At 35.4% G+C, this 14,095-nt stretch overlaps 1 long non-coding RNA gene across 1 annotated transcript; it reads left to right on the forward strand.

Moving 5' to 3' along the window:
• The first annotated feature begins 3,714 nt into the window (after positions 1–3,714).
• LOC310721214 lies at positions 3,715–6,649 on the forward strand. The gene is made up of 2 exons (XR_014531957.1): positions 3,715–3,898; positions 5,276–6,649. It is a non-coding gene; the product is annotated as an uncharacterized lncRNA (long non-coding RNA).
• The last annotated feature ends 7,446 nt before the right edge of the window (positions 6,650–14,095 follow it).

Below are 14,095 nucleotides of genomic sequence, written 5' to 3' on the forward strand. Positions count from 1 at the left end.
GTATCTATCCAGTCTCTTAACACGCTACAATCAGCCACGCCCCCTGAGATCTCAAAACTCTGGGCTTCTAGTAGTTCCTAGAATAGCAAAGTCCACTAAAGGTGGTAGATCATTCTCACATTTAGCTCCTAAACTTTGGAATAGTCTTCCTGACAGTGTTCGGGGTTCAGACACACTCACCCAGTTTAAGTGTAGATTAAAAACATATCTTTTTAGCAAAGCCCACACATAACATACATCACATCATAACCTTGTGCTCCAGAACATCTGATCACATGCACATTATGGTGCTGTTAATATCATGAACAGCAGCTACGCTAATTCCTCTCCACTTCTCTTTTTCTCCCCGTCCCGAGGCATCCTGAGGTTTACCCAGCTCCAGTCACGTCCCACCTCATGAAGATTATGGACCTTTAAAGAAGTAGATGCCGAACTCGCAAACATCCCAAAAATAACATCTTAAAACATGTCTACTGAGGAAACAGGATTTCTTCCAGAAAGCAACCAAAGAGAGTAATGCAGCAGTCGAAGCTAGCTACATGGTAAGTGAGATGATTGCTACAGCAGGAAAGCCATTCACAGAAGGTGAATTTGTCAAAAAGTGCATATTACAGGCTGCAAGTATAATCTGTCCAGAAAAGAAAGGTCAGTTTAGCAACATCAGCCTTTCTGCCAACACCGTGGCAGAGCGCATTTCTGACCTGTCAAGTGACATTTATGACAAACTGTGTGAGAGAGCCAAATGTTTCAGTGTAAACTAGGTCGCTCTTGATGAGACCACAGACATCACCGACACTGCCCAGCTCGCAGTGTATGTCCGTGGTGTTAATGACAATTTTGAAGTGATGGAGTTGCTCAGAGTAATTCCAATGCATGGCCGGACCACCGCTCAAGAGATATTTTGCCAGTTGTGTGATGCCATTAAGAATGCTGGTTTGCCATGGAAGAGGTTTGTTGGGATAACAACCGATGGCGCGCCATCAATGACAGGGAGGAAAAATGGACTGGTGGCACTTGTTAAAAAAAAAAACTGGAAGAGGAGGGTGTGGAGGAGGCCATTGCGCTGCACTGCATTATCCATCAGCAGGCCCTTTGCAGCAAATGCCTGAAGTTTGACAATGTGATGTCTGTCGTTGTGAAATGCATCAACCAAATCAAATCCAGGGGCTTAAAGCACCGAAGGTTCCATGCTTTTTTTTTTTTTAGAGGAAATGGAGTCAGAATATGGGGATGTGCTCTACTTCACCGAGGTACGTTGGCTCAGCAGGGGAAACGTATTGAAGAGATTTTTTAAATTGAGAGGAGAAGTGAAAGCCTTCATGGAGAAGGATGGAGTGGATGTTCCTGTGCTAAGTGATCCCAAATGGCTCATGGACTTAGCTTTTCTTGTTGATATCACACGAGCTTAATGTACTCAACAAGAAGTTACAAGGCAACTTGTCAGTGCTGCCTATGACAATGTGAGAGCATTCTCCACAAAACTAGTGTTATGGAAAGCCCAGCTCTCTCAGACAAACCTATGCCATTTCCCAGCATGCAAGGCACACCATTCAGTGGTGAGAAGTATGTTGACGTCATTTTGAAGCTACAGGAGGAATTTGATCACAGATTTGCAGACTTCAAGATGCACAGAGCCACATTTCAAATTTTTGCAGACCCCTTCTCCTTTGATGTGCAAGATGCCCCTCCTGTGCTTCAAATGGAGCTCATTGACTTGCAGTGCAACTCTGAACTCAAAGTGAAGTTCAGGGAGGTGAGTGGAAAAGCAGACAAGCTTGGGCAATTTTTGAGAGAATTGACCCCCAGCTTTCCCGAATGTTCAAGTGGACCATGTGCCTTTTTGGGAGCACATACTTGTGTGAAAAGCTCTTCTCCACCTTGAACTTCAATAAGCCCAAGTATAGGTCCAGACTTACTGATGATCATCTTCAAGCCATACTGAGGGTCTCAACTGCTTCCTCCCTCAAGCTAAATGTGGCTCGGCTATGCGAGAGGAGGCGCTGCCAGGTCTCTGGAAGCAAGAAGTTGGCAAGAGAAGCCATGTTCAGAAGAACAGTTCATGTTCTTCAATGTTCCATTCATGTTCAGGACAATTCATGTTCAGAAGAAGGTTAAAGAACTGTTAATACAGACATTTGAATCTGAATACAGCAGATATAAAAGACTGAAGAAACCACATATAGTCGCTAACTAGAGAAATCTAATTTATTATTATTTTCATGATTATTATTTTATTTATTTATTTATTAGTGATTTATTTTCTTATTGATTCTAATTTTTGTATTTATTTTTACATTGATTCTTATTTTATTTTTTTTTTTCAACTTATTTTGTGTTAAAAAATAGAGATTTGAGAAGATTGGAATTTTTTAAACAAAGCTTTTCTTGTGGAAAACCTGATGCGGCCCAGCCTCACCCAGACTCTGCCTCCAGCGGCCCCCAGGTAAATTGAGTTTGAGACCCCTGGTTTAAAGGCTCTGGCATGGAGAAGCTGATGCTGGATCTGTGATGATCACAAATGTTGAGCTTATAAAACTAGGAGCTACTAACCATATAGACTGTTTAAGACTGCAGAAAGAACATTACTTATAATCTTATACTCCAGTGCTCATGTTAGTTCTCACTCTCCTGTGTTCTGTATTGTTGAAAGATTTATGATCAAACTCTTGATGTCACCCAAATGAGGATGGGTTCCCCTTTTGAGTCTGGTTCCTCTCAAGGTTTCTTCCTCATTACATCTAAGGGAGTTTTTCCTTGCCTTGCCACAGTCGCCACAGCTTGCTCATCGGGGATAAATGCACACCATTCACCTTGACTGTTGATTTCTGTAAAGCTGAATTGAGACAATGTCTGTTGTGAAAAGTGCTATAGAAATAAACTTGACCTGACTTGCCAAGACTTATATGTGCAGGCAACAGCAAAGCAAGCAATTATTTATATATATATATATATATATATATTAGTTCAAAATTTGCTTTCTAGTCCTATTAATCAGAAAAGAGACAGAGAGTGTACATGAGAATAAAAATAGACAACTTTATTTGCCCTCTGCAGAGAGCAAACAGACGTTCATCAGTCAGACAATGCTGCACCGAGAAGCGCATCGATAAACGCTTCTCACCATGCTTTTATGCTGTTATTCAACCTTCGAGACCACATTATTATTACGACATTGCAATATAATCAATTGTTTTCTCTCGCTGTTTAAGACAATATTATTAATTCTCTTATTACGACATTGCAATATTATACTGATTGGTTTGCTCCATAATAAAACTAATTTGTTTCTCGCGCTGTTTTAGTTCACTAATATATATATATATATATATATATATATAATGTTTAGTGGGAAAAGAGAACAAAAAAGCAAAGAATATATATATATTATGACTGTTATGGGTGACTGTTATGGTCTATTGATTAAAAACTTGGGTTGCTATAAAACATAATAAGGCTTAAGACATTGTGGACACAAACACTAAATGAACTCTGTGTATGAACTGTGCTATACAAATAAACTTGCCTTGCCTTGCCTTGCCTTGACTAAATAAAATATTTGCCTGATGATGGAAAGATAAAATACTACATGTGCTATAACACTATAAGAAATAACACTAAAAGCAGTAATGCAGCCTTCTTACAGATTGGTTTATGGATTTATAATTAACTTCCTCCTTTAGACACAGAAATCCATTTCTTAACACTGTCTAAAACTGGTTCTGCTGCTTTCATCACCATATCCTTGTTGTTTTTTATAAATGTGGGCAAGTCCTAGACATAAAAGGGAGTGTTGCCCTTCTCTTAATTTTAAAAGACATGCTCTTGGTAATCGTTGCAGTCTTCTGGTAAAGAACAAGACATTGTTTGGAAACAGGCTCACAATCAGACTCGAAGAGCGGTGAGTTTTGCACTTTTTATCAGACATGATAATGTGATTAAATTTTTTTCCAAATTTGTAACATTTTGCAGCTTTACATTAGCACTATTATAGTCAGAAACGTTAAAGTCATCAAGCAAATTACAGGATGTGCTATGTTTTGGCTGGAATTATAAAAAAAAAAGTTTTCTGCTTGGAAAGTAAAATAACTGAAAAGGAATAAAAAAAATAAACGAAAGGGACGCAAAGATGCAAACACATACACCAATGAAAAAGAATGCACAAAAGAAAATTTATAGAAAATAAATAATTTAAATAGTGTATGAAAAACATGCTCTGCATGATACTTTTAGATTAGTATCATCACAAATATATGTGAGCATGTTTAGATGTAGCCTCAAGGGAGTACCGAATCTCCTTCATTTAAAAAGGTTGGACAACTCCCAGCAATATGGGTGGATCCAGTGTTGGGGACGAAAAAAAAAACCTTTAAAGAACCAGCTCTGGATGACATTATATTTAATCTTCTGTTAAATGCAAGGCTTGGTGTAATTAAGCAGAAATTCATAATGTTTCATTTCCTGGAAACACAAAACTTTATTTTATAAGCCATTTGTTCTCATTTAATGTTACACAATAAGAATACAATCAAATTTAGATTAGACTAATTTAACTTCCTAAGACCTGAGCTTTGGTTTGGCTTGCATTTTAGATTTCTTCCAGTTATTTGGGGTTAGGAAGAACCAATAATTATAATAACCATATATTTTCTTTGAACATGAAGCTCTTCTTGGAAAAAAATGAAGTCACTTATGTGGACACTCGGTCTGTATCTACAGAAAACAATACACCATTGTGCACAATGTCCACGTATGTGGACACCCAGGTCGTAGGAGGTTAAGGTTCATATCGGGGAATTATGAATATTGGTTACACTTTTGTAACATTTTGCAGCTTTTCATTAGCACCTTTATATTCAGAAAATTTAAAGTCAACAAGCAACTTACATGATTTGTTCTGTTCTGACTGGAATTTAAAAAAAGTGTAGCTTGGAAACTGAAAATAAGATGTGCACGTTCAAAACGAAAGCAATTTCAAAAATGCAAATGGGTACACCAACAACAAAACAATGCACCAACATCAAAAGAGTAAAAGAACATGACAGGCATATAATTTAAAGAGTGTATGAAATGCATACTTAGCATGATACTTTTAGATAAGGTTATCATGCTTTGAAATCTAAGTGATACTGTGTGCTATCTTGTTTAAGGTAAGATAGGATTCATTTTTAATTTAGTATCATAACAGGAAAGCTTGAAAGTTAACATATACTTCCTCTAAATTATGTGAAGATCTGAACATGAAGATCTGACCTGAACTGATGCTTTTTTTTTGCAGATTATGACCATTGAGGAAGGAGAGGATGATGGAGAGGATGATGAAGAGGAAGCAGATATGTTTTGCTATTTATAAGGTTTGCTCCCAGGGGTGGACCCGGAAGATCAACCAATAGATCAGTTGCAGCCATGATATGGTTGAGCTGTGAATCTTCAGGAAAAAGTTCCAAAAATGAAGACACAGCTTTTGTGACTTTTTTAAGTGGGGATCGTGCATGGTGTTATTTGCCATGTTACAATAATATCTGCTGATGTTTTGGTAGGCTGCATTAATTGGTTTCATATTCTGGAACTGATATACAAATGTGGCTTACACAAAAAAAAAAAAAAACAACAACAGATGGGCTTGTATATTATCCATTGATTAAGGAATAGATTTAACTCCAATGTTGATTTCTAGTATAACCTAAAGTAAGTTCTACTCAGAGTAAATCATGCAAACACATAAATGTTAAACTATTTAATACAGTATATCAGGAAATATACAAGCCTAAAGTATGTTGGCCAATTTGCACAAATGACTTTATGCATTATGTGCAAATGGTTACTTACTGCTCATGATTGAGCCAGTAATTGTGGATGACGTACCTTCATGTCTAGCATTTCTATATTGTGTTTATGGTAGAAGGAGTCTCTCATTAACTGTACAGTATCATTTTTTTATAAGGGTATTACTATACCAAAAACTGTAATAATTAGAGATATATGTCTTAACAGTTGAAGGGTTTGTACTCGATTAATATAATCAACAATTGTGTCTTATGTTCATCATAAACAACAACTTGTAATAATGGTCACTGCAACAGATTACACTAGTTGCAAGAATAACTGTTGCAATGGCCATGTATGTACTGTATAAGTATTGATAAATCGAGTTATGGAGAAAAGAAAAATCTACTCTATATATACTGTGTGAGTATTTAGCGTATAGATTTATCACTCCATAATATTATTTTCAGCAGTACCCCATATTCAATCATTTACATGTATGATGTATAATTTATACAATTAACATGTTTTATATCATGAAAAATAATGAATGTTTTAAATGTACAAATTAATTTTGATACAAAACATTCAAAACAGTAATCTATTGGTATATTTTTCCGCAATTTACTTGGTTTTTGTAACAGGGGCCTTTCTAGAATGGTTTATTTGTTTACATCATTGACAAACATCAATTCCTTTTTTTAATGTGCATGTGAATTACAAGCATAACCTGATTAATTTTAAATTGCCATTCTAGATAGGGTTACATAGGAAACACCCCATAATAAAAGAAGAGAGGATATGACAGTCTACTTAATCTGGAATTGATTTTTTCTTTATGTAAATGCATTCCATGTTCTGAAATAAATGTTAATGTCCTTTCAACCCTTTTGCATGCTTTTCTTTTCTTATACTGTTTAAGATTATTTCACAGTGTTGCTAGTGTTGGTTCAGTATCATCATTAAACACTATGATCTCTAATTCCCACTTGGGAATTATTTATTTTAGGGCGTACCAAAGCAAAGCAACCAAGGTAATCCATGCGGAAGTAATTTTACAGTCTCTAGGTTTCATTTTCCTTTACACAGATATCTTCTTCATTTAAAAAGGTTGGGCGACACCCAGCAATATGGGTAATTCCAGTGTTAAGGAGGAGCAGAAAAAGCTTTTGAAACATCCAGCTTTAGATTACATTTTCTTGAATTTTCTGCTAAAACTTAAGGGTTGGTGTAATAAAAAAATTATTCATAGTGGTGAGTTTCATTTCCTGCAATCACAGACCTTTATTTTAATATGCCATTCATTTCCATTTAATGTTAGCAATGTTACTCAATGAGAATGCAATCAGACTCAGATTCGACTATTCATTTATTACTATCATATTCTCAGACTAAAGAACTTTAAGTATATTTAAATTGAAGACAGAATTATAAATATAATTTAAAACTAGGGAAATGTAAAACAATGTTCATGATTTGGCTCCACCCAAACCATTTCCTCATCACTTGTTTACAATGTCTAACTATCCAGGGAGGTGTAAAAACGTTAATGTAATGTAATGTAATGTAAAAAACACAGGTTCTGCTTTTTTAATGGTCAATTCATTATTGTTACACTCAGTATTGGGAACATTTTTGTATTACATATGCTGTATTGCTAATTTGAATGATGATCAAATGTTCAAATGAACAATAAATAAGACCAACAATATAAAATTACAATAACAATGCCCTATACGAACTGATCTCAACCTCACTGAACACCTATTAGGTAATCTAACATCAGTGCCTGAATACAGTAATGCTCTTGTAATGAAACAATAATAAAAAACTATTATTATTATTTATTTTAGCAACCATGTGAAGAATGCCTATATATCAGTATGATGGTTAGGTTTGCTTTGGCTATATTTTGTAATTAAATCATAACTGGACACAAAAAGATTAAAAGTATGACATGGCATTCATAAGTAATGAGAAATTGTTATTGTTGTCAAATTTATATAATGAGTAAGCATTTACAAACTTGCTGGATGGGGTTTTGATGTTATTCAATTTAGAATATTCAATCAAACTCAGTTCCAACCCATCGTATCATTGATTATTTTCTTATAACAAAATGCTGCTAGGTTTCTGCCATTGCCCACATTATGTAAATATCAAGCTTGTCAAATGAAGAGGAAAGAATTATTAGACAAATATTTCTCATTCAAAGCCTTTTCTTTCGATGAGACTTTCCATGCTTTTCAAAATCTGTTTTCGCCCACTGCAACCTGAGGGAAGGCAGTTGAGTTAGGTTTCCAAACAAATGTTTCACAATCTTTGTTAATGTTTTTTGCAGACAATGAAAGACGAGGAGATGAAAGATGAAGCTGATGATGAAATGACAGTTGGAGATCTGCTGCGATTGGTTAAGTTGTGCCTGTATGTAAATTGTTGCGAGTGACTTTACAGTTTATGCACTCTACCCTTGGACTAGATTGCATTGTAAAGAGCTTTACTAAAAAAAAAAAAATATAGAAAGAAATCTATGGCATGTTTTCCATTACTTTATCTTTTTTGTTTTGTCTTGTGGAATGTCATTATGGAGAAATTCTGTATACATAAATGTCACTGTATTTTTAAAATGTCATTAACGTTTTTCTGAAGCCAAGACAATGAAGTAAAAGAATTTCCAAATTACAAGTACTACTTTCATATCAGGTGAATGCAGAACACGGTGTATATGTGTATATCATCACTTTTCCTGTGTACTACATAATCTATTGTTTTTCTTCGTATTTCACTTGGTTGTGTAAGGGGCTCTGACAGGCTGAATAAACTGGTATGATTGGTGGATGTGTGAACTTTAAAAAAAGGAAGGAACCATTGCATTCTTGATGTGTAACATTTCAATAAATCACCATGCAGTCCATGAAACCCAGATGCCACAGAAAAGCAATGAAATCCATTCTTGTTTTAAAGTCAATGCTTGATTTGTACAGTAGGCTGTTTAAATACCAGTCTGGATTGTCACACAAAACACCCTTTTCTTTTCTTTTCTTTTCTTTTCTTTTCTTTTCTTTTCTTTTCTTTTCTTATTAATGTTACTGTATCTGGAATTTCAATATAGATAGATTTCTAGTGAATGAATAAACTTACTTAAATCTGTTTTGAGTGGCATGCTTGCCCCTTTTAAACAAACCATCTTGGAAGGACTATCATACAAAAAAAAAAAAACAATACATAAGAGTATTGTAGGCTTCTGGGATAGAGTCCTATTGACATATCAAAAGAAGCTTAAAAATGTTCAACATTTTTTTTATAAGGGCATTGCTTGCAGACTAAATTGCAGCAGATGAAAGGGGTAATCCATCTACATTCTTTTGGTTTCATATGTGTGGAAATACACTTTTGTCCACACAAACAGGTAGGATTAGTTAACTAAGTTACTAGACACCACTGTGTTATTTTTATAAACGAGGTGATTTCCAAAGACTTAGGGTGTTTTCACACCTAGTTCGTTTGAGCCCTCCAAACGCTCTCGGACCGGTTCAGTGTGTATATGTGAACAAACCAAGTGATCTCAGACCCCTTAAAAGTACCCAGAAGCGAACAGGTTTGTTTGTGGGTCCGTTTGTGGTTCGATTTGTTTGTGACGTGAAAGCAATGAGATCCCGGTCCACTTTGCGTTTTGTTTTGCAAAATGCCGCTGGAGGCTTGCCATACCTGCAGCATGTTCCGTCACTGCTGAAACACAAAACTTTTCGTCATGGCAGGTCGCGGAGTCATGTGGTCTTATGAAGAAAGCTGTGCACTTATTGATATTTGGAAAGAGGATGGCATTAAACACCAACTATTCTCAACACATAAAAACATAAAAGTATTTCTTTTGTTTTTCCAAAAACTGAAGTAAAGGGGCTACAACAGAACAGCACTACAATGTCGCGTAAAAGTGAAAGAACTACGACAGAAGTACATGAGCACACGTGATAAAATGGGTCGAAGTGGGGAGTCTGCTGAAATCAAGGATTACTGTCCGATCTACGACGATTTTAATGAAATTTTGGGTGCAAGCCCTTGTGCCATTTTGAATACCCAAAATCCATTGCTGCACAGATTTCTGGGCTCTGAGTTCTTAGGAGGTTGAAGTGTGAACATGAAAGGGTCTGAGATCACTTCAATACTAAAGAGGACCCAAAAGAAACTTGGTTCTCTTTTGAGTCTTTTATATTGTGAACACGATCTGGTTCACCCTAATCAGAATTAGAACCAGAAAGAGAACTTGGTGATAGTGAGCTTTCTTCCGGAGTTTATTAGATTTTTAGATTAGATTCAACTTTGTTAGCATTGTGCAGAGTACAAGTACAGGGCCAATGAAATGCAGTTAGCATCTAAACAGAAATTGCAAATAGCAGTGTATATGAATAAATCTAATATAAACTATATAAATATACAAATATACATGTATTATGTGAGTGCCAAGGTGCAATATATATTATAATAATCCTGTATTTTTGTATTCTCTTACCAGGATGAAGGCGAATGCAAGTGCATTGAATGTTTATTAACAGATCTAAATCAGGTGGCAAAGTCTGTATTGGATCTGAATTTTAATGAGAAGTGGTGGCTCTCAATCATAATCTTTTTTTGTTAATATACATTGTTTTTGTTTTGTTTTTTATAATTAATCCCAGAATTTTTTTGCCATTACAGTGGCCAAAGCAGACACATACCAAGTCAAGACAGAAATAAGAATCAGAAAGAATGACCATAAACACTAAAGACTTAAACACCAGAGCATAAGAACACAAACTAATCACTGACCACAAAAAAAAAGTGGACATTAGATAACCACTGACAGGATGAGCTGTAGGTGACAAGACCAACACATTAAACTAAACAAATATGACATAGCTTGTCATCCAGTGATATAAATTAGTTGATTAAATGTTTTTTTTTTTTTTTTTTACAGATTATGATGGAGCAGGAGACAGAAGAGGATGCAAACAGTGTCTGTAAAGATAAAGAGTCTGTCTGCTGCCACTGGTAAACCACAAGAGCTGAACCAGCAGGGCACCTTTACTGATTGCCTGAGTTGTGCTATGGCAGAAAGTGACTCTGGGGTGTAACATAGATGTAACAGAGGATAACACAGTATTCTACAGCTACTAAACATGTTACCTGAGCTGAATTTGGTCATAGGGACATTGTCATGGTCTATTATATCAAGTATTGGAAAAACTTAATATGACCACATCCAATAACATCCTACGCATTGTGTGTATCCAACATTGTAACCGTTTGGGGAAAGGTCAGGCATCCAAATATTTTTGTCCATATCGAGTATCTCTAGTGCTGCTATTACTTTTGCTTAATATTAGTTTGCACAACAGCTTTTAGATTATAACTCTATTAAAATGCAAATGTAAGTTGTACCAGCAGCAGAGATGTATGCTTTGTAAATCTCTGCTGCTGGTACTATTACTAACAATAAACATTTAACAAATAATCGTGTATATATTTGGATAAGATGCCAAGGCTTTCTGGGACTCACTTTAAATGATATGATTAAATCGATTTAAATGGAAGAAAATATCCGTTATGATCACATTATCATCATTGGGAATAAATGAGACAAGCACTCACTGCATATTGCACTCTAAGTTTAAAAATGATTCATTTACCTAATTATACTGTATATAGTTTCCAAGGCTGCCAAACATGCATGCTAGTAAACTCCATAATCTTCAGAAAGTTCAGTCTTGCAGGTTTCTATATTACGATTTACACAATACTTTCTAATTGCAATTTCATAAATGTTCTAGGTGTAATGAATCAGTGCTGATCGATACAAGACGCACATTTTTTAATTGACTTATTTTCAGATATTATTTGGTTGCATGACAGCGCCATCTGGCGGTCTGCTTGTGATGACTACGGGACGTACACGTTATATCAGGACTGGATTTGCATTACTATTATGCCATGGTGTTATATTAAGCCATTTAACTGCTTAGTTTATGCGTAGTGTGACTTGAATATTTGAATAACAGTCCTGATGAAAAGTAAAGGTTGGTCCTGGCCTTGCTTTACACTGTCTATTTTCATAAGACTCTCTAACAGAGCCTGAGGTAAATGCGGAGAAGTAGTATTCACTCTATACCGAAATAATTGGTTTAGAAGATTTAGTCCATCGTCTGACTTCACATTATGTGTCAATTACACGTTTTAGTGTATGACATGCAGTATATAACATCAATGAAGTATGTAATTTATATCATGCAATTTCATTCAAACTCTGAGATGAAGTTGAAAATTTGCTTGCAAGTGCTGTTCCTGTCTTCACTCCAGTGCACATGCTCCCTCTAACTTTTTGATTCTTCTTCTTCTTCTTTCGGCTGCTCCCATTAGGGGTCGCCACAGCGGATCATCCGTCTCCATACCCCCCTGTCCTCTACATCTGACTCTTTCACACCAACTGTCTGCATGAACCTCCTCCTTGGCCTTCCTCTTTTCCTCCTATCTGGTGGATCCCTCTAACTTTTTGATTAAGAAATAAAAACAAATAGACACTATCCCAATCACCAATCAATTGAGCTCACAATGCCATGCAGAGAAAGATGTGTAGGCAACTGATGTGTTCTTCATTTTAAATAAACATAGCCATACATTTAGAAGCCCCAACAATTAGCTAGATACTGTTCACAAAAAATGTGTTCAGTATTTAGCTAATAGTTATAGGTTGAATGGTGGAGTTCTGATAAAGGATGTGCTACACTATAGAGGAAATAGCAACATAATTCAGCAGAATAAAAAAAAAATAAAGATTGAAAATAGGAAAAAAAAAAACAGTAGTGTGGAATCAGGCAGCAGTATACAGTATTTATTGTATTTTATATACTTTTTATATATATATTTCCTTTCTATGCCAAACTCTTCTTGTTGCCACCCTTCGGAAATTATATAGAAATAGTGCTCAGTAGGGATGTACATCTCCATTACTGAGGCCGATGCGATTTGCATCTTGATGCTTAGTCAAAGTTACGATACATTAAAGATAGAGATGAAGCAGCTAGTAATGCAAAACGATTCCCCCTATTACATTGGAGCGTAATCTGATTTTGATTTGATTCAGTGCAATGTGATGCAAAGCAATATGATGCAATAAAAAAAAAAAAGATGTTGTGCAATTTAATATGATACAGATTGGTCACTTTTATTCATTTTATTTATTACTTTTATTAGGCAGACAGCAAATCCTAAGTGCCTTCTGACTTCTAAATCATGGCCCTTTTACAAACATGCCTTTGTTGTGCCAAAAAAAAAAAAAAAAAAGAAAGAAAGAAAGAAAGAAAAAAGATGAAAAACATTTGTTTCCTGTTCTGTCTACAGGAAGATGCAGCTCTACCTCTGCCATGTTAATCTATATTCTAGTTGACTCTCAGGACACGCCTCAATCTCTGTAGTGTGGTAATACTTTATATTCATGTAGCAGCAATGGTGATGAGAGAACACGCCTATAGTAAAATAGAAAAACTGTTTATAGTATAGCAAATCTACTAATAATTATATATACATAACACATTTTTTTACCAATGCAAATATGTTAAAAAACAATACAATTGCCAACTCCGAATACCAATCGATGCATCACACCAATGCACTGATGCAAACTGGTGAACTTTTCCATCACTAGTGCACAGTAATGCTTATGGTGCATAGAATTGAAGGAGTGAATAATAAAACAAATAATAATAATAATTTAAATAATAATAATAATAATAATAATAACAACCATTCCCTCTAATACAATTTAATTAAATCAAGCTAAACGCCACTTTGTCCCAAAAAAATTCAAATTAACCCATACAAAAGTACAATACTTTTCAAAATATGGATATAGACCAAAATCTATGAGCAGCACTGTAATACATCGGTTTTCACTCTCGACTCCTGATGTAAGTTGTTGCTTCTTATCTCTATAAAAAAAAAAAACAGAAAATCTCAATCTCATCCAACACCTGAATGCTGGAGAGTGTATTTCCAATCCAGGGTACAAAAAATAATAATAATACGACAGCCAGATAAACTGGCTCTAATCCCCAATAGTGCTAATGTGATTTTCGCTGAGTTTATGCCCACGTTTTATATTGCTTCCAATGGAACAAAAGCCAGATTAAGAGTCCTGCTTATTATTCGACGCGACGTAATTATCTGATTGTGGAACAAAGCTCAGCCGTGAATTACTGTGACTTTGTGCGCCGATAAGAGTTAATTGGGTTACGTGGACAGAAAAGATGTTGCGGTGCGTCGCAAAAGCAGAGAATGAAGTATTCAGACTTTATACAGA

The sequence above is a fragment of the Silurus aristotelis genome (assembly GCF_946808225.1).
Source record: "Silurus aristotelis genome assembly, chromosome: 27".
NCBI classification, from domain to species: domain Eukaryota; kingdom Metazoa; phylum Chordata; class Actinopteri; order Siluriformes; family Siluridae; genus Silurus; species Silurus aristotelis.